Source organism: Diaphorina citri, unplaced genomic scaffold, assembly GCF_000475195.1.
Source record: "Diaphorina citri unplaced genomic scaffold, Diaci psyllid genome assembly version 1.1 scaffold321, whole genome shotgun sequence".
NCBI classification, from domain to species: Eukaryota; Metazoa; Arthropoda; class Insecta; order Hemiptera; family Psyllidae; genus Diaphorina; species Diaphorina citri.
In genome coordinates, this window is record NW_007377756.1 from 170,620 (window position 1) to 190,950 (window position 20,331).

General features: G+C 39.4%; 1 protein-coding gene and 1 long non-coding RNA gene across 2 annotated transcripts in view; both read right to left on the minus strand.

The window, feature by feature from the left end:
- Positions 1-20,331, minus strand: part of LOC113466718 (CAP-Gly domain-containing linker protein 3-like) — a 43,119-nt gene that overhangs the window by 19,982 nt on the left and 2,806 nt on the right. The gene's annotated exons all lie outside the window — the stretch shown is intronic.
- On the minus strand, positions 2,395-10,187 carry LOC113466724. Its single transcript, XR_003391040.1, has 2 exons — positions 10,149-10,187; positions 2,395-2,531 (listed from the first exon to the last, which is right to left on the minus strand). It is a non-coding gene; the product is annotated as an uncharacterized LOC113466724 (long non-coding RNA).

The following is a 20,331-nucleotide window of genomic DNA, read 5'->3' on the forward strand; positions in this document are numbered from 1 at the left end:
TTCTTTGTTTGGGATAAAGTTCGGCCCAGGGTGGAAATTGAACCCGCGATCTAGCGCTTACAAAGCAGACGCGCTTCAGGAAAGAATAGCAATATAACGATTCTATTCTGAGAAAAAAATAACTGATAGGGTGCCACACGTTTTAGGAGACTTTTGGTGGAAAAACTCCATTATTGGGTTATCTCCCCTGATTCCAAGTGTTGGAATGATAGATTAAAATGTCGAGCTCCCTGTCCCTGATATACATATTGGATCTCCAGAACCCAGTCATTCGATGAGGCTTCCTAGTTCAGTGTATCACAACTGTGAGAAATTCTGGACGAGGCCATCGGAATTCTCTCTTGTACAAATACCGATATCTCGATCTCATGTAGAAGATACGGGTGTGTCCTCCATGTGTGTCCAGCCGAAAGGAAATCAAGTCCAGAACAATTAGGATAGGACGAACCAAGATGTCTCGTCGATTTTATAAAAGAGCGATCTATTCAATTTCACTCACTCATTCCTCATTCACACACTGAATCACTGATCGCTCTATCTCCATATCCCCAACACCTAGAAAGCTGAAATTTGGTAGGAATATTCCCAATACGATCTATGTATATGTGCATCAGTAAGAGAGGATTTTGCCGAAATCTAAACCGATATCGAATTACGATCAATTTTCTCCTAGAAAGCTGAAATTTGGTAGGAATAGTCTTACACTGATCGCTCTATCTCCAAACCCCCAACACCTAGAAAGCTGAAATTTGGCAGGAATATTCCCAATACGATCTATATGTGCCGTAAGAGAGGATTTTGCCGAAATCTAAACCGATATCGAATTACGATCAATTTTCTCCTAGAAAGCTGAAATTTGGTAGGAATAGTCTTGACATTTTCTAGATGTGCAGTAAGAGAGGATATTGCCGAAATCTAAACCGATCTCGAGGTACGATCAATTTTCCGTGGCGAAGCACGGGCAACCTGCTGGTCAGAAGTATCAATTTACCCCAACATGATCCTCATCATAAATATGAGATCATATGAGAAGTTTACAAACGACTCTCCGGGCTTTATATAATCCACCACGCAAAATTCAACATCTACAAAATCTACATAAATTATAAAGAGATGATGTCCTGAAATGATCTCACGATTCAAGATTTTCCATGATGGGCAGATTAGCTTAAATAACCCGTTTTAACGAGGATAAATTTCGACTTGAATTCGAACCACGAATACCACTGAGCTGGGTTTTACTAGCTAATAGTTAAAATATTTTTTTATTTGTATTTATTAGAGTACAAATAAAAAATATTAGTTTACTAAAAAAAACTGTTTATTTGAAATAGAAATAAATAATTTATTTCAACCCTTCGCTGTGGAGAAAATGGAGCGTTGACTCAAAGGTTTGGCTGGACCAAGAAATTGTTTGAGGGCAAGAAATTGTTTGATATCACGGGAGAATCCCGATCTAAGCATTTTCTTGAGCAAAAGTTTGGTCTGGCCATCATACAGAGAGGAAACGCTGCATTCGTCCTAGGGTCTCTGCCGGAGGGGAGACATTTTAGCGATTTTTTTATATAAATAAATACTACTTTACTGTTTCTAATTCAAATTGAATTCGGGGAAAGCGGCCCAAAGGAAACGCTGCATTCATCCTAGGGTCTCTGCCGGAGGGGAGACATTTTAGTGATTTTTTTATATAAATAAATACTACTTTACTGTTTCTAATTCAAATTCAATTCGGGGAAAGCGGCCCAAACGGGGACCCCGTCGCAAATATCGGTCCCGGTTTTCTTACCATGGGTCGAGGTACTCCACGAATATCTATTGGATCCGGACGGGGAATAGAAGCTCACTGAAGAAGGCATCATAGCCCGACGAAACGTAGCACATCCAAATCGAAATCGCAACTATCGATAAATTAAAATGGGAATCGATAAATCGAAAAAAGAATCGATATATCGAAATCAGGACTATGGGTAGATCAAGACAGGAATCAATAAATTTGAAATGTCGATTAGTAGAAATGTCGCTTGGTATCGATCGATTAGGAATATTAGGTATCGTCAAATGGGTTTTGTCATAAACTCGTAAACAGTAACAATAGTATCAAATAATGTAAAGATACAATTTTACTTTTGAAAAACCCAATTTTATCACTAGTCGAAATCAGGACTATATGGGTGGATCAGGACAGGAATCAATAAATTTGAAATGTCGATTAGTAGAAATGTCGCTTGGTATCGATCGATAGGAATATTAGGGTATCGTCAATCGCAACTATCGATAAATTAAAATGGGAATCGATAAATCGAAAAAAGAATCGATATGTTGAAATCAGGACTATGGGTAGATCAGGACAGGAATCAATAAATTTGAAATGTCGATTAGTAGAAATGTCGCTTGGTATCGATCGATAGGAATATTAGGTATCGTCAAATCGGTTTTGTCATAAACTCGTAAACAGTATCTAACAATAGTATCAAATAATGTAAAGATACAATTTTACTTTTGAAAAACCCAATTTTATCACTGAAAACACACTGGAAAAATCGAGTCGTTTAAAAATCGAGAGTTTGATGAAATTAAATGAAGGACATTTGACTTTCAGTTTTTACTTTCCTTTTCCTATAATAAGGAAAGTACAATAGTATCAAATAATGTAAAGATACAATTTTACTTTTGAAAAACCCAATTTTATCACTGAACTGGAAGGTCGTTTAAAAATCGAGAGTTTGATGAAATTAAATGAAGGACATTTGACTTTCAGTTTTTACTTTCCTTTTCCTATAATAAGGAAAGTAATACTTATTAAACGATAAGAAAAGTAATCTATTTAGTTTTACAATGAAAGTCAAGTGTTCTTCATTCAATTTTCATTAAATTGAGTCCTACCAAGAGTTAATGGTTTTATTATAAGATTTGATTTGATATTATGATTTAGGTTACGTCTCTGTTTACAAACAATAATATAAAATCACTTCTCTGCTTACAAACAAAATGTAAGTACCTACTTTTCATCTGACTTCCTTGATTTGTATTTAATGTAATCTTTTACGAAGAAAATAATTTATATTTATTTTTAATCCTTATCAGGATGTTTATTTTTGTCACAGACCAATATGTATATCAAACATTATTTTGCGCGTTTAATTAAGAACTGATAAGGTCGGATGTAAAAGTATACCCTCATCAAAAACGAAAATAAATGGTTTCACTGAAGTTAAGCAATCTTGCGCGTGGTTGATATCTGGATGGGTGACTTGGCCGACATCTGGGCACTTACGTGCTGCTGGCTTTTAACGACCCCATTCGGACAGCTATAGATTGTCCCCTAGATGTAATCGAGGGTAAAACCCCCGTTTTTTTTTTTTTTTTTTTTTTTTTTTTCAGTGGCGTAGCGTGGTCTAAATTCAAGTGTAGGGCCTTGTAGGGCTCATGCACAGGTCTACCAAGTCCCATCAAATCAAATTATGAATTCTTTGTCGTACAGCAGAGCTTTTGCACAACTTTTGTAGATATCACAGCATTACTAAGTGCCTCCTTCAAAGGGGTCCCTTTTATAGTTTTATTGTCTATTCATCTATGGTATTGTCCAAGATCAACATAGCCAGCCTAGTTAGCTTAGTTGGTAGTGCGTCTGCCTTGTAAGCGCTAGGCCCCGGGTTTGTTTCCCGCCCGGGGCGGATTTTATCCTGATGGGATAATGTTCGTTCTCGGAACGGCTGGCTTTCTCCTATCCTGTCTTCCTTCTCTCTTTTAGGAGACTTTGGGTGGAAGAACTCCATTTTTGAGTTATTTCGCCTGTTTCTAAGTGTTGGAATGATATATTACGTAAAATGTCGAGCTCCGGATTCCCACAACCCACTCACTCGATTAGGCTTCCTAGTTTTATTCTCAGTGAATCAGAGCTGTGAGAAATTCTGGACGAGGCCATCGGAATTCTCTCTTGTACAAATACCGATATCTCGATCTCATGCAGAAGATCTGGGTGTGTCCTCCATGTGTGTCCAGCCGAAAGGAAATCAAGTCCAGAACAATTAGGATAGGACGAACTCTATGCGATAGAACAGAATGGAAACCGTATTTCTAATTTCCTTATCCTATACCAGCCGAGTTAGCATGGAGGGTAGCGCATTAAGCGCATCTGCCTTGCGAGTGCTAGGTCGCGAACTTCATCCTCTCCAGCTACAAAGTAATGTAATCAATTAAATCTTTTGACGGGCAATTTTTATTGGTAGAGCACGTTTTGAACTTTTGAGGTCCCTAGAGCCTACATTCAAAGTTACAGCCATTGGTCCGTGTGTTTGTCTGTCTGTCAACAAAATAACTTAAGAACGGTTAAGCTTGAGACTAGCAACTTTTGATTAGGATCGGTGTAAGGGTTGGCGTTATTTTAACAGCTTTTTGGTAGCATTCAGTTTTACTGACTGAACGGTTATCGATTTCGAATTAGAGTTATGAAAGTAGGTAGACTCCCCAAAAAGAAAGATCGGCGCATCAGTTTGTGGTATTTTGACCACATTAGAATGATATAGGATAAGGAAAGTCGTGTGATGTTCACATATTACACCAGATATTTTTTCAACTGGATACTTAGTCATAAGTAGGTAATACTAGTTGGACGAACAATAACTTGAAACACTTCTCACTGGTGGGAAAAATCGTTCGACCATCACCTTGAGTGAATCGGACAGGCATCAGGGAAATTCTATTGAAAAAACGCCTATCCGGAGATTTGTTTTTCCGAGAAAATTTCAAGATTTTATTATTATGTTACTGTTATTGTCTATTTATTATTTTTTGCATTGTTTTTCCAAGGTCTTATAAGAGCACGTTTTGAACTTTTGAGGTCCCTAGAGCCTACATTCAAAGTTACAGCCATTGGTCCCTGTGTTTGTCTGTCTGTAAACTTAAGAACGGTTAAGCTTGAGACTAGCAACTTTTGATTAGGATCGGTGTAAGGGTTGGCGTTATTTTAACAGAGTTATGAAAGTAGACTCCCCAAAAAGAAACATCGGCGCATCAGTTTGTGGTATTTTGACCACATTAGAATGATATAGGATAAGGAAAGTCGTGTGATGTTCACAAATCACACCAGATGTTTTTTCAACTGGATACTTAGTCATAAGTAGGTAATACTAGTTGGACGAACAGTATAATATAAACTTGAAACACTTCTCACCAGTGGGAAAAATCGTTCGACCATCACCTTGAGTGAATCGGACAGGCATCAGGGAAATTCTATTGAAAAACGCCTATCCGGAGATTTCGTTTTTCCGAGAAAATTTCAAGATTTTATTATTATGTTACTGTTATTGTCTATTTATTATTTTTTGCATTGTTTTTCCAAGGTCTTATTCGCACGAAATGAATCAAGTGTTGTCCACTAAACATGTGAGAGAATAAATTAATTAAAAACTTGCTACCTTATGCATATTACCTATTAGGAACCTTCTGATCTCTTTTTAGTACCAATCAGATACGCACTAATGAAAGGCTTCCAAAAGCGAAGGAGAAAATTTCTTTCGTGTTTGGAAAATATTTGCCATAAGATTTCTGGAAAATTGAACCGTTTTGGCAAAACCATTTAAAAAAAAGAAAAGATTTGATAAAGGGAACTATAACTGCTAGAAAGTGCTATCGTCCCGAAATGGAGAAGAGAAGGAAGACAGAATAGGAGAAAGCCATCAGCCGTTCCGAGAACGAACATCATCCGTTCAGAATAAAATCCGCCCATGGGCGGGAATCGAACCCGCAGCCTAGCGCTTACAAGGCAGACGCGCTACCAACCAAGCTAACTGTAATGAAAATGGCTCATCTCATTACAAATGGACATACAATAAAAAATACTCGTACCTTACTCTGATAAATAGATATAACTCGTACCTTCAAGGTATGATTCTATTATAATCCTAAGGTCCTCAAGAAAATATTATTTTTACTCTTCCTCATTACAAATGGACATACAATAAAAAGTACTCGTACCCTACTCTGATAAATAGATATAACTCGTACCTTCAAGGTATGATTCTATTATAATCCTAAGGTCCTCAAGAAAATATTATTTTTACTCTTTTTATGCATTTTACTTTATTCATGATCAATCTCTCGGTCTAAATATAGCATCTGTCTACATTGAACTTCAAACTGTCCATATTAAGATGGATAGGTACATTAGCTTGCTCATTACTAGCTTTTTTAATCAGCGATTCTCAGAATATCAAATCAAATCATCATGAATTCTTTGTCGTACAGCAGAGCTTTTGCACAACTTTTGTGGATATCACAGCATTACTAAGTGCCTCCTTCAAAGGGGTCCCTTTTCGATGGTATAGTGGTCATAACGCTCGCCTGGTTAACAGGAGAGCGAAGGTTCAATCCCAGGGGAGGGATGGAACTTTATTCTCAATCTAATTTGAGAATTTGACCACAGTAACATAGTAGCCTACTGCAGGATTAAAGGGACTTTTCAGTCCTATGCGAGCAGTATAAATAAGCACTATTATTATTTTCGCGCTAAAAAGGAAAGGAAAAAAATTGGATATAAGAGCGAGGGTTCAATCCCAGGGGAGGGATGAAACTTTATTCTCAATCTAATTTGAGAATTTGACCACAATAACATAGTAGCCTACTGCAGGATTAAAGGGACTTTTCAGTCCTATGCGAGCAGTATAAACAAGCACTATTATTATTTTCGCGCTAAAAAGGAAAGGAAAAAATTTGGACATCAATAAGAAGCTACTTAACTGAGGCACAATTTGAGAACCCGCTCCTATAAAGGTTTTCGTTACCTTGCTCAGACCGTGTGTACATAACAGGCTTCATTGTAATGTCATTTGAACTTGTCCACTTCTACTGATGTTGTTGTTGTTGTTGTTGTTGTTGTTGTTGTATGTCGTTATTGGACATATTGGTGACTTTAATGTGATGTTAACTCGCAGCTTTTCGTTACTTTGATGTCTTTACTGATATCAGAAAATACAGGGACATAACAGGCTTCATTGTAATGTCATTTGAACTTGTCCACTTCTACTGATGTTGTTGTTGTTGTTGTTGTTGTTGTTGTTGTTGTTGTTGTTGTTGTTGTTGTTGTTGTATGTGGTTATTGGACATATTGGTGACTTTAATGTGATGTTAACTCGCAGCTTTTCGTTACTTTGATGTCTTTACTGATATCAGAAAATACAGGGTTCCCAAAACTGAATGCATAATGTTTTTATGGGTGATAATTCGTAGATTCGTAGTAGCTCAACCCATACTTTAGGGCTGTTCGCCCCCACACCGAAGCCTCGGAGTGGGCTTTTTGTGTATGAAGTTAAGCTGCATGGGTGATGATAGAATGGGTCAGAACAAAAAAAAAAAACAAAAAACAAAAAACAAAAAAAAAAAAAAAAAAAAAAAAAAAAAAAAAAAAAAAAAATCAAATAAACTGAATATTAAACAAATTAGGTAGGTACATAGGTACTGATTTTCTCTAATCACTACGGGCTAAAAAATTCCCGGAGGGACGGACCCCGCTTGTTACTTATATACTATATTTGATAGCGATGAATCATCGGTGTCAAATAGAGTAAATCAATAAATAGATAGGTATCAACGTCCATTTGATACTGAATCAACCTTTGATAATTCCAGGCTGGTATACTCCCTGTTTAAAGTCCCCCAGCCAGACAATGCATAAAAAAAACCTCAGATTGTTGAAGAAATGGTTTATTTTGCCATGTTTTTTACTGCCATTTTTTGGTAAACTAGGTGCCATATTCTGCTCTGGTAATAATAACCTAAGTATGTAATACATATTAATAAACTTTTGTAATGTACTCTCATTTATCATCGTAAAAGGCTTAAAGATGTTCTATTCTATTCAATTATTGAAAATGGGGTTAGCAAATGCAATCAATTTGAGCTACAGGTGTTATAAGTTATGGGTTGTGCCAGCGTAATCAGGACAATGGAATTATCGTCACTATTAAAAAAGAAGAAAAAAATGTCTCATTTTTCTACACTTATTTCGACCTAATCTATCCACAACCCCAAATATTATTCATTTTCAGACACCCTGTAGGTACGAGATACATATCTGGTCTTATTGATGTTTTTAGTCCGTCCTTCCTTTATTATTACTAATAATAAAAGGTGTAGTGGACGGACTATTGTATTCGCTTCGGTGTCTGTCTGTCAGTCTGTCCGTCAGTCAGTCAGTCTGTCCCCATAGAAGGACTTATCCCTTATATACTATATTTGATAGCGATGAATCATCGGTGTCAAATAGAGTAAATCAATAAATAGATAGGTATCAACGTCCATTTGATACTGAATCAACCTTTGATATTGCTTTAGCAAGGGAAATTCCAGGCTGGTATACTCCCTGTTTAAAGTCCCCCAGCCAGACAATGCATAAAAAAAAAGCCTCGTATTGTTGAAGAAATGCTTTATTTTGCCATGTTTTTTACTGCCATTTAAATTTTTTGGTAAATTAGGTGCCATATTCTGCTCTGGTAATAATAACCTAAGTATGTAATACATATTAATAAACTTTTGTAATGTACTCTCATTTATCATCGTAGGTGGAGAAGAAATAGACAATAGCGAGGAATCTCTAATACCACAATAAATCGTGGTATTACCACAGCAATACATGACGCTATAGTAGAAGACAGGCCTGTCGCGCATTGAAAGCGTAGTCGTACGACTTTTAGTAGCGCGATGCCGCCTGAAAATCAAACCTATGAAAATGAGACCTCTTGGGCTTGTATCACATTGGAGGCGTAGTCGTACAACTTTTAGAAGCGCGATACGGCCGGAAAATCTAAGGCTGGTCTCACATTGCACGCGTAGACGCGCCACTTTGAGTAGCGCGTAGTCGGTTATCATCGTCAGACAAAACAGGTGGGATGAAAAGTTGTGATGAATTGCACCAATATCCTGGTGTCTGGACTCTGTCTAATTTCTAAAATTTTAAATTAGTTCGAAAATTATTTGAATTTTATTAACACCCTGGGTTTTTTCTTCCTCCTTTTCTTCTTCTTCCTCCTCCTCTTCTTCTTCTTCCTCTTCCTCTTCTCAATCGACACTCGTTTCTTATTTTGCTTCCTGAACGAAAAGAAGAGGTCAAGAAAGGTGGATTATTTTTTTACGAAGATTGTGGGATGCCGGACCAAAATCTCAGCAAAATTTGGTTCGGATCGTAAATTGTGTCATTTGATGTCGCGTTATGGGTGTTTCATCGCTTTTTTTTTCGTCTCGAGAGAAATTTATTCACCTCTTTGTGATTAGAAGGCGGGGCAGGTTGGTTTTGAATGAAATTAGCATAAAACCTCAAAATGTTTACACTAGGTGTTTGGTGTTAGCTATTTGCTATTTTACGTCATGTTTTATGTACATGATTCGATATGGTTTGGTCTTATTGAAAACGACGTACTTACGTTTACCAAGTTGTAGAAAATGGAGTTTTCGAGTAAAATTTTATTGTTTATGAATTTTCATAAATGTTAATACCTTCCTAGAAACACCTTTTCCCCCGCAGCCTAACCAAGGTCTTATATATTTTGACATATTATGGGGAGTAGTTTTGGGCACGACTTGGACACGACTAACACAATTAAGGGGAGACAGATTTATCTCAGGAATGCTGTAAGATTTCTAGAGGGGGAAAAGCCACATAAATAAGGACTCAAGGAGGCACAGTTAAATCAGCTGAACAGTTAAAATTCTCTTGGCCGGGTCCACAAAGTGAATTTAAACTCCGTTTAGGTTAAACTCTTGGATTGAGCAATTTGGTTGGCTGAAATTTTTTATTAAAAAAAAAGAAAATCAACCAATTAGATTGCTAAAGTTAATCTTAAACCGAGGTAAAACTTAGATTGTGGACCCGGCCATAAAAAAAAAGAATATTTACATCTTTCAACCTCTATAGGAAAGAAGTTCGTTTTTACCTGAACAGTAGCAAAGTTTACGGAGGAGTATTCAATTTCTATCGAAAAGAAAAGTAAAGAAGCAAAGAGTACGGAGGAGTGTTCAGATCGAAAAGAAAGGTAAAAAAAGTGCTTTTTATCGTGCTGATTATAACAACCCACGAAATAAAAATCAAGTGATATCTGTATTGTAAAGAACTCTCTTGAACGCAATTACAATGAATTGAAAGAAGGTGTACTTACACTGTACACTACATAAAAAAAAAAACCTGCAGACATGTGGACGCCTACAATCCAAGCCTTGTCCAGACGCGAAATGAACTAGTAGTTCCGTGAAACGTACACTGAGAAAAAAATTAGTGATAGGGTGCCACAAGTTAGAGTGGAAGAACTCTATGAAATTTATAACATTTGTGTTTGATTTAGTATACTGTATCAGTGGAGCAGTTGCAGTTGGGTAAAAATTATGAATAAAAGGTCGATTCCTACGTAAAAAGTTGTGAAAAATCCAAATCTGAAGTCAAAACTCGATGCCGCCTGAAAATCAAACCTATGAAAATGAGACCTCTTGGGCTTGTATCACATTGGAAGCGTAGTCGTACGACTTTTAGTAGCGCGACGCATTCTGAAAACCAAACCTATGGAAATGAGACCTCTTGGGCTTGTATCACATTGGAAGCGTAGTCGTACGACTTTTAGAAGCGCGATACGGCCGGAAAATCTAAGGCTGGTCTCACATTGCACGCGTAGACGCGCCACTTTGAGTAGCGCGTAGTCGGCTGCAAAACCAAACCTATGAAAATGATATATGTAGTCTATAGAGGGTCTCTATCATTTTCATAGGTTTGGTTTTGGAGCCGACTACGCGCAACTCAAAATCGCATGACTTTACTTTCAATGTGAGACAGGCCTAAACCTATGAAAATGATGGAGACCTCTCACACTAGAGTCGCGCAACTTGGGTCTCCTAAAGTGTGAGAGATCTCTATAATTTTTCACAAGTTGAAGTTTTTAAAGTCGCAAGTCTACGTGTGCAATGTGCGACAGGCCTTATTGTTAGAAACAAAAGAAACGCGAAATCTAGGTGTAGTTTTGTTTGTTCGCTATTTTATCTGTATTGGTACGTCATTTTTTTGCGGTCGTTAATTTACCACCATCATAATAGATAGTATTATTAGTTATAGTAGTAGGTAAGTCTCATATAGACGTCGTACAGACTGAACAGAAAATCTCGAAACCGACCTCAACCTCAAACTCTACCTTTTCACAGAAATTCGATCCTAAAATTCGAGGTCCTCAAAAAATCAAGATGTATACAGGAAATCACAGAAGCCCGTGTTTAAGCCTGGTTCAGGACTTGGGTCTCCTAAAGTGTGAGAGCTATAATTTTTCACAAGTTGAAGTTTTTAAAGTCGCACGTCTACGTGTGCAATGTGCGACAGGCCTTATTGTTAGAAACAAAAAAACGCGAAATCTAGGTGTAGTTTTGTTTGTTCGCTATTTTACCTGTAGTGGTACGTCATTTTTTTTTGCGGTCGTTAATTTACCACCATCATAATAGATAGTGTTATTAGTTATAGTAGTAGGTAACATATAGACGTCGTACAGACTGAACAGAAAATCTCGAAACCGTCCTCAACCTCAAACTCTAACCAAACAAAACAGAAATTCGATCCTAAAATTCGAGGTCCTCAAAAAATCAAGATGTATACAGGAAATCACAGAAGCCCGTGTTTAAGCCTGGTTCAGTATTTCAGTTAAACTGTAAAACTAGTCAGAAAAAGGACCAATACCGGCCCCCAAAGTATCGGGGCCCAAATCCTTTCAAGTAACGCTCCTGTTACAGCACTTGATAGAAGAGGTTTGATAGAGGACACTGTAACAACAAAGATCTTATCATAACGAGATCTAAGAGAAAATAGGATACAAGAGAACCAGCCGTTCCGAGAACGAACCTTATCTGTTTGGAATAATGGTCGCCCCGGGCAAGAATCGAACCCGCGACCTAGCACTTACAAGGCAGACGAGCTACCCTCCAAGCTAACTAGGCTGGCTGAACTTCTTAATCTTTAGACTGACTGCTGAGCTAGGTAGGTATTTTTTGGTTTTAAGGTGTGTCCATACATGGTCCGTCGATTCACATCGATCGACAATATTCGAGCAGGATTAACATCAGTTCCAGGGCTTCAGGTGCAATCTATACATACAAAGTAACTTTAGAAGGTCGAAAATTCAATTTTTAATTGCCGTTTCAATTAAAAAGTTCATAGAGTTGTGACGTCAGACTTAATGTCAAAATGCGCAGAAACGCTTGCGCACAAACAAACGAAGCGTGAGTCATGAATTATGACTTCATCGCCTACGGGAGCATATGTCGTGACGTCAAACTTTACGATTTATCGGTATTATTTAAATCGATTTATCTCGGTATCTAGAAGTCGTAGAAGAAAAAGAAAATTTCCGTTGGTCCACATTTTTCGTGCTCTATGACTTTGAAACATCACACAAGTAAGCGCAACTGATCTATTGGGAAAATATTATTAATAAAAGGTCGATTCCTACGTAAAAAGTTGTGAGAAATCCAAATCTGAAGTCAAAACTCCGAAAAAGTAACTTTAGAAGGTCGAAAATTCAATTTTTAATTGCCGTTTCAATTAAAAAGTTCATAGAGTTGTGACGTCAGACTTAATGTCAAAATGCGCAGAAACGCTTGCGCACAAACAAACGAAGCGTGAGTCATGAATTATGACTTCATCGCCTACGGGAGCATATGTCGTGACGTCAAACTTTACGATTTATCGGTATTATTTAAATCGATTTATCTCGGTATCTAGAAGTCGTAGAAGAAAAAGAAAATTTCCGTTGGTCCACATTTTTCGTGCTCTATGACTTTGAAACATCACACAAGTAAGCGCAACTGATCTATTGGGAAAATATTATTAATAAAAGGTCGATTCCTACGTAAAAAGTTGTGAGAAATCCAAATCTGAAGTCAAAACTCCGAAAAAGTAACTTTAGAAGGTCGAAAATTCAATTTTTAATTGCCGTTTCAATTAAAAAGTTCATAGAGTTGTGACGTCAGACTTAATGTCAAAATGCGCAGAAACGCTTGCGCACAAACAAACGAAGCGTGAGTCATGAATTATGACTTCATCGCCTACGGGAGCATATGTCGTGACGTCAAACTTTACGATTTATCGGTATTATTTAAATCGATTTATCTCGGTATCTAGAAGTCGTAGAAGAAAAAGAAAATTTCCGTTGGTCCACATTTTTCGTGCTCTATGACTTTGAAACATCACACAAGTAAGCGCAACTGATCTATTGGGAAAATATTATTAATAAAAGGTCGATTCCTACGTAAAAAGTTGTGAGAAATCCAAATCTGAAGTCAAAACTCCGAAAAAGTAACTTTAGAAGGTCGAAAATTCAATTTTTAATTGCCGTTTCAATTAAAAAGTTCATAGAGTTGTGACGTCAGACTTAATGTCAAAATGCGCAGAAACGCTTGCGCACAAACAAACGAAGCGGGAGTCATGAGTTATGACGTCATCGCCTACGGGAGCATATGTCGTGACGTCAAACTTTACGATTTATCGGTATTATTTAAATCGATTTATCTCGGTATCTAGAAGTCGTAGAAGAAAAAGAAAAATTCCGTTGGTCCTCATTTTTCCTGCTCTATGACTTTGAAACATCACACAAGTAAGCGCAACTGATCTATTGGCAACTCAATAGTTGAGCAGTTCGTCTAATAAGAAATAAGAGATTGGAAGAACTCTATGAAATTTATAACATTTGTGTTTGATTTAGTATACTGTGTCAATTGGCAACTCAATAGTTGAGCAGTTGGTCTAATAAGAAATAAGAGATTGGAAGAACTCTATGAAATTTATAACATTTGTGTTTGATTTAGTATACTGTGTCAATTGGCAACTCAATAGTTGAGCAGTTCGTCTAATAAGAGATTGATATACATATTGGGTTACTTCCCCTGATTTAGGTTGTTGGAATGCTAAAATTATAGTGTCAAACTTCCCCATATAGAGTTCCGGAACCTAGTCACTCGATTGGGCTTCCGGCACCTTTTTTTTTTTTTTCTTTTTTTCTCTCAAAGCAGATTCCTTCGAAAGAAGTCTGCACGAGCCTTATCAATTATCACGAACGATTCTAAATGCACTGATAACTTTCAATAAAATCCACAACCTTCTCTTTCCCCCATTGTTTTATCAGAAGTAGTAAGAGTGTTCGAGGGGGCAAAACCCAAGTTATTTTAGGAGTTTAATGAGTTTCTATTAAATATCTGAACACTCTGAAAGTCTGAACTTTTGATGGGTAGAAAACTTTCTTTCGAGTACCTACCTGACTTTTTTTTCAAGCAAGAAGAAGAAGAAGAAGAAGAAGAAGAAGAAGAAGAGAATTTTGTAGGCAAGTGCCTGTGGCGCTCACTACAACACTCGACACTAAAATAAAATCTTACATAGAAACCCAGGTTCTCGTTTCTCCACAATTTCCATCTCTGAAGTATAAATAGCACTTCCAAATTCTTGGCCAGCACCTGAGCAGAGCTAGCAATGGTTTTCTCCAATTCATTAGCTGCTGACTGGACATAGGACACTTCCCGATCTATGGTTTTCTGAACGGCACGGAATTTCTTGTTCAGAATCTCATAGGGGACCTTCAGAGTAGAATGTTCCAAGCACAATATAAAAATATAATCATGACTGATATAAAGTGCTTGGAACATCCTACGAGATTCTGAACAAGAAATTCCGTGCCGTTCAGAAAACCATAGATCGGGAAGTGTCCTATGTCCAGTCAGCAGCTAATGAATTGGAGACTGAATTTTTTTCAAGAAAGCTCTCATTTTTTCTTTGAAAAATATTCACTGTGTGAATTGAAGTATTTAAATGTGTGTCTTGAGGTATTTAAATATGTGTTTTGAGGCATTTAAATGTGTGTGTATTGAGATTTGAGGTATTTAAATGTGTATAAGTATTGAGGTATTTAAATGTTTGTCACCATATTCCAAAGCCACCGTACAACCGATTTATTTTGATAGAGGGAACAGGGAACTGAATAACAATGGAGGTCTTATCGCCCCGAAATCGAAGAGAAGGAGGACAGGATAGGAGAAAGCCAGCCGTTCCGAGAACGAACATTATCCCATCAGGATATAATCCGCCCCGGGCGGGAATCGAACCCGCGGCCTAGCGCTTACAAGGCAGACACACTACCCTCCAAGCTAACTAGGCTGGGAATTGATTTCAGTTTTCAGATTGTAAAATGAAGAGACAGAGTTTCTTATTTGTGGATTTCATTTTACGTCAGAACATTCGCTAAGGTCCGAAGCTAAGGACCCTGGCGATCTGTGACAGCTGTGGAGCTAGGCTGGCAATTGATTTCAGATTGTAAAATGAAGAGACAAAGTTTCTTATTTGTGGATTTCATTTTACGTCAGAACATTCGCTAAGGTCCGAAGCTAAGGACCCTGGCGATCTGTGACAGCTGTGGAGTAAGTCAGAACACTCGGAAATTTCAGAGCCATTTGGATCTCTGTGCTCCCTGACTAAATCCAATACTCTCACATCATCAAGAGTTCAAACAATCCCAACTTGGTGAAACAATAGTCATCTAAAACTCGCTGCGGGGGGGTCTTCCATTCACTGGCCTAAACCTAGTAACCCTAATGGTATGTAGGTATGTGTCGTCAAGCCTAGACTAGAAATTCGAACATTTCTCTGCAGAAAAGTGACATAGATCTTAAAAAATAATAATAATAAATAAAATGAGCCAATACTTGTGAGTCGGTATTTATAAATGGGAAACCTACTCACTCTCTGATCACTGTATCTCCGGAACAAATATACACGATAATGACAATGATATTAAAAATATAAATAATATCTATACCTATCTATAATAATTGATTCTAGTTGCATTCACTATTAGTCATGTGTTGTTAATTTCCATATTTTTCGTTTCCGTCAAAGCACCTAGCAATTGTGCAAGCTGTAAGCTCTCTGGCGTGAAACTTGGGCTATACGAACTAAAATTACATGCTTTATTAGAGTACCTAGGGCAGTGCTCACAGCAAACTCCTAAAAAGTCAAAATTATAGGGGACCTTCAGAGTAGGATGTTCCAAGCACAATATAATCATGACTGATAAAAAGTGCTTGGAACATCCTACTCTGAAGGTCCCCTATGAGATTCTGAACAAGAAATTCCGTGCCGTTCAGAAAACCATAGATCGGGAAGTGTCCTATGTCCAGTCAGCAGCTAATGAATTGGAGAAAACCATTGCTAGCTCTGAAAAACCTCCGCTTACCGAAGTAACTCGTCTTCTTGGTGGAATGTTTGAACGTCTGCAGGCTTTGAAAAGAAAGGCAGGAGAAAGCATTGGTGAAGAGCTACAAGTGGGCCATGTGTGCAAGCGTCGCATTGAACATCTGAAGGAGCACTCCGGTAATGTTTTGAGTAACACAAGTCCAGATGAGATCCCGCCACACAACACTCCCTTCCCACCCTGCCCCGCTACACGCTGCTTAATTAGTGACTAACGCTGTCACTTGGGGGGGGGGGGGGGGGCGCTCACAACAACACTCAACACAAAATATAATCTTACATAGAAAACGCTTATCATAACGAGATCTAAGAGAAAATAGGATACAAGAGAACCAGCCGTTCCGAGAACGAACCTTATCTGTTTGGAATAATGGTCGCCCCGGGCAAGAATCGAACCCGCGACCTAGCACTTACAAGGCAGACGAGCTACCCTCCAAGCTAACTAGGCTGGCTGAACTTCTTAATCTTTAGACTGACTGCTGAGCTAGGTAGGTATTTTTTGGTTTTAAGGTGTGTCCATACATTGTCCGTCGATTCACATCGATCGACAATATTCGAGCAGGATTAACATCAGTTCCAGGGCTTCAGGTGCAATCTATACTTGCATAGGTACATATTATACTATTTACCCAGTACACATATGAAGCTGGTGTTGATTTATCGTTATTGTACACCAACATGAGATCTATTAACACACAGTGCATACATATTATACTATTTACCCAGTACACATATGAAGCTGGTGTTGATTTATCGTTATTGTACACCAACATGAGATCTATTAACACACATGAGACGTTTTCGACTCCCTAATAACAGCGGTTCTCAACAGAAAATCCCCTTTTCCCCTATTCCCAACCCGTGGTGTGGTGATGTGGCCGTAGATTTAGAATAGAATAGAATATACCTTGTTTATCCTGCTGGGATAGGACTGAAAAGTACCTTTTCCCTTCGTCAGAATCTTGAGCATTGTCTTCGAGTCTCAAGGCAGATGGTTTTGGCTGGGTATTTTGAGTTATCTGTTGTATAACGTGGTTCATGGCCGTTTTGTTTATATCTGTTTCAACTTGGTTTCGTTCATTCTCTTCAACCTTGCGTGTCATCTCCACAATTTTCGCAATTTCAGCTCTGTCCAGCTTAATCTCGTTCTCTTTTGTAGACTCCACAAGCAGTTGTTTCAAATCGTCTTCGGTCAACCCACCCTTTTCCTACGCAGTCTAACCAAGGTCTTATATATTTTGACATATTATGGGGAGTAGTTTTGGGCACGACTTGGACACAACTAACACAATTAAGGGGAGACATATGGGGAGACAGATTTATCTCAGGAATGCTATAAGATTTCTAGAGGGGGAAAAGCCACATAAATAAGGACTCAAGGAGGGATCTAGCACAGGGGAGCGTGTTGAGGACGAGATTTTTCAAGAAAAATCCCATGACAACAGTAGGGGGATGGGATTTTATTTTTCATAAAACGTCCCTTTCCCACCATAAATTCTTTGTTTATTTTTGACCCCACCCGCGGGCTTGCGGTTGCCGCGGACTTTCTGTCGGTTCAATTCGTTCAGTTTCGATTTCTCCCGCTCCACAATGTCGTGGGCAATCCGTTTGATTTGCTCCGGTGTCAGCTTTCTCAGTTCTGTCTCCGCTGCTTCATTCATCTTGACTTGCTCCACAGGCTTTACCTTCGCCTCGGCCAGATGTTGCAGCAAGGTGGCTATGAGTTTCTTAATCTGTGTCTCCACCAGATACTTGAGCACCGCCTCGGACTGGTTGTCTGCTGTCCGTCCTGTGTCCAACACATCTCGCAAGGATTCCTCCAGCCAATACTCCTGGCTGTTCTCCTGGTTTACCCACCACGCTCCTCCTTGCTTGTAATACTCCTTCGGATCGTTCTTGTTCGTGGAAGAGCCCCACCCCAATCGGTTCCCTACCTGGTTCAGTATGCCACTGAGAAGTCCGCCACCGCCCGCATTCCCTGTTTGACCATCAGGACCGTTGGCGAACGCCTGACTGTTACCAATCCCTCCTCCACTGTCTGGTGGTCCGCCACCGAACTGTCCCTCCGGTGGATACCCTGGTGGACGATTTCCACCGATCGGGAAGCTCCCCTGTGTTTGACCTTGCCAGCTTGCCTGTGTCCCGAACGGCCCGCCGCCACTACCAGACACACCCGCCTGAGCGCCATAGGTTCCCACGCCGCTGATTCCACCGCCACTGCCTCCTGGATACTGCCCTGGTCCGTTCCCGCCGTATAATCCTCCCAGTCCTTGTCCTGGGTTCAGGAGACCTTGCTGATTGACATTGATCACGTTGTTCATACCCAACTCGACCTTGTTGAGAATCGAGTCCGGCCGATCGATGCCGATCTTATTCCCGATGGAGAACGTCTGGTCGAAACCCACTCGGTTGAGCAGATCCGTCACAGTATCTTGAATGCCGAACCGATTCAAGAGGGAGTTGGGATTCTGATTATTCATCAAACTGGAGAGCTGTACGCGAGGCAACAGATTGCTCAGACTCAGTGAGCTGAATACGTTGAAGTACAGAGATACCATGGTGTCAGCAACAGGCAACTAATCCGCCTCGGTTGTTCGAAACGAGTCCACGCAAAAAGCAGTTTTTGCAATTTAAAATTATTTACATAACCAAACGTTATTTATTTTTGCTTATCCGTTTTAGATATTTTACAGTAACGAAAGAACTCATTGAAATTCAAACTCCGATGAAAATTAGATGTTTATCCACACAAGTTTAAATCCAATAAAGTCCAATTTGAAACCCAGTGTCTGCATATACATATTACGTCATTGGCACAACTACATGTAAAATATCACAATTCGAAAATTGAAATTGGGACGAATGAAAATTTAAATAATTCTTTCAAAAGGTGGCTATGAGTTTCTTAATCTGTGTCTCCACCAGATACTTGAGCACCGCCTCGGACTGGTTGTCTGCTGTCCGTCCTGTGTCCAACACATCTCGCAAGGATTCCTCCAGCCAATACTCCTGGCTGTTCTCCTGGTTTACCCACCACGCTCCTCCTTGCTTGTAATACTCCTTCGGATCGTTCTTGTTCGTGGAAGAGCCCCACCCCAATCGGTTCCCTACCTGGTTCAGTATGCCACTGAGAAGTCCGCCACCGCCCGCATTCCCTGTTTGACCATCAGGACCGTTGGCGAACGCCTGACTGTTACCAATCCCTCCTCCACTGTCTGGTGGTCCGCCACCGAACTGTCCCTCCGGTGGATACCCTGGTGGACGATTTCCACCGATTGGGAAGCTCCCCTGTGTTTGACCTTGCCAGCTTGCCTGTGTCCCGAACGGCCCGCCGCCACTACCAGACACACCTGCCTGAGCACCATAGGTTCCCACGCCGCTGATTCCACCGCCACTGCCTCCTGGATACTGCCCTGGTCCGTTCCCGCCGTATAATCCTCCCAGTCCTTGTCCTGGGTTCAGGAGACCTTGCTGATTGACATTGATCACGTTGTTCATACCCAACTCGACCTTGTTGAGAATCGAGTCCGGCCGATCGATGCCGATCTTATTCCCGATGGAGAACGTCTGATCGAAACCCACTCGGTTGAGCAAATCCGTCACAGTATCTTGAATGCCGAACCGATTCAAGAGGGAGTTGGGATTCTGATTATTCATCAATCTTTTACATCCATGTAAGTACAAGAACGGAAAAGTTATAGGTCAGAAATTTTCCGCCCCGAAAGTCAGTGCTCTTGACCACTCAGCCACAGCACAGAGGTGGTCATAAAGCTTTCGACCAACTGTGCTCTTCTTTTTAGAGTGACTATAAAATTGTTAAAGTTTTCAGTGCCGAGGATTTTATCCTCCATCCCGGGACAAGCTATGTAGTCGCCACTATTTTCTATTCTCTACAAGTCTACACCACCTGTGCCCTATATCACCAAAGTATGGAAAAGTATTTACAATTCCATATATTATTTCGATCTAATTCGTCCAAATTCAAAATTCTGCTTTTCCATTGGCTATTACATTTGTAAGATAATTGCTGTTGCTGAACTTGCTGAAGTTGAACATGGTTTTGGTTTCATTGTTGCTGT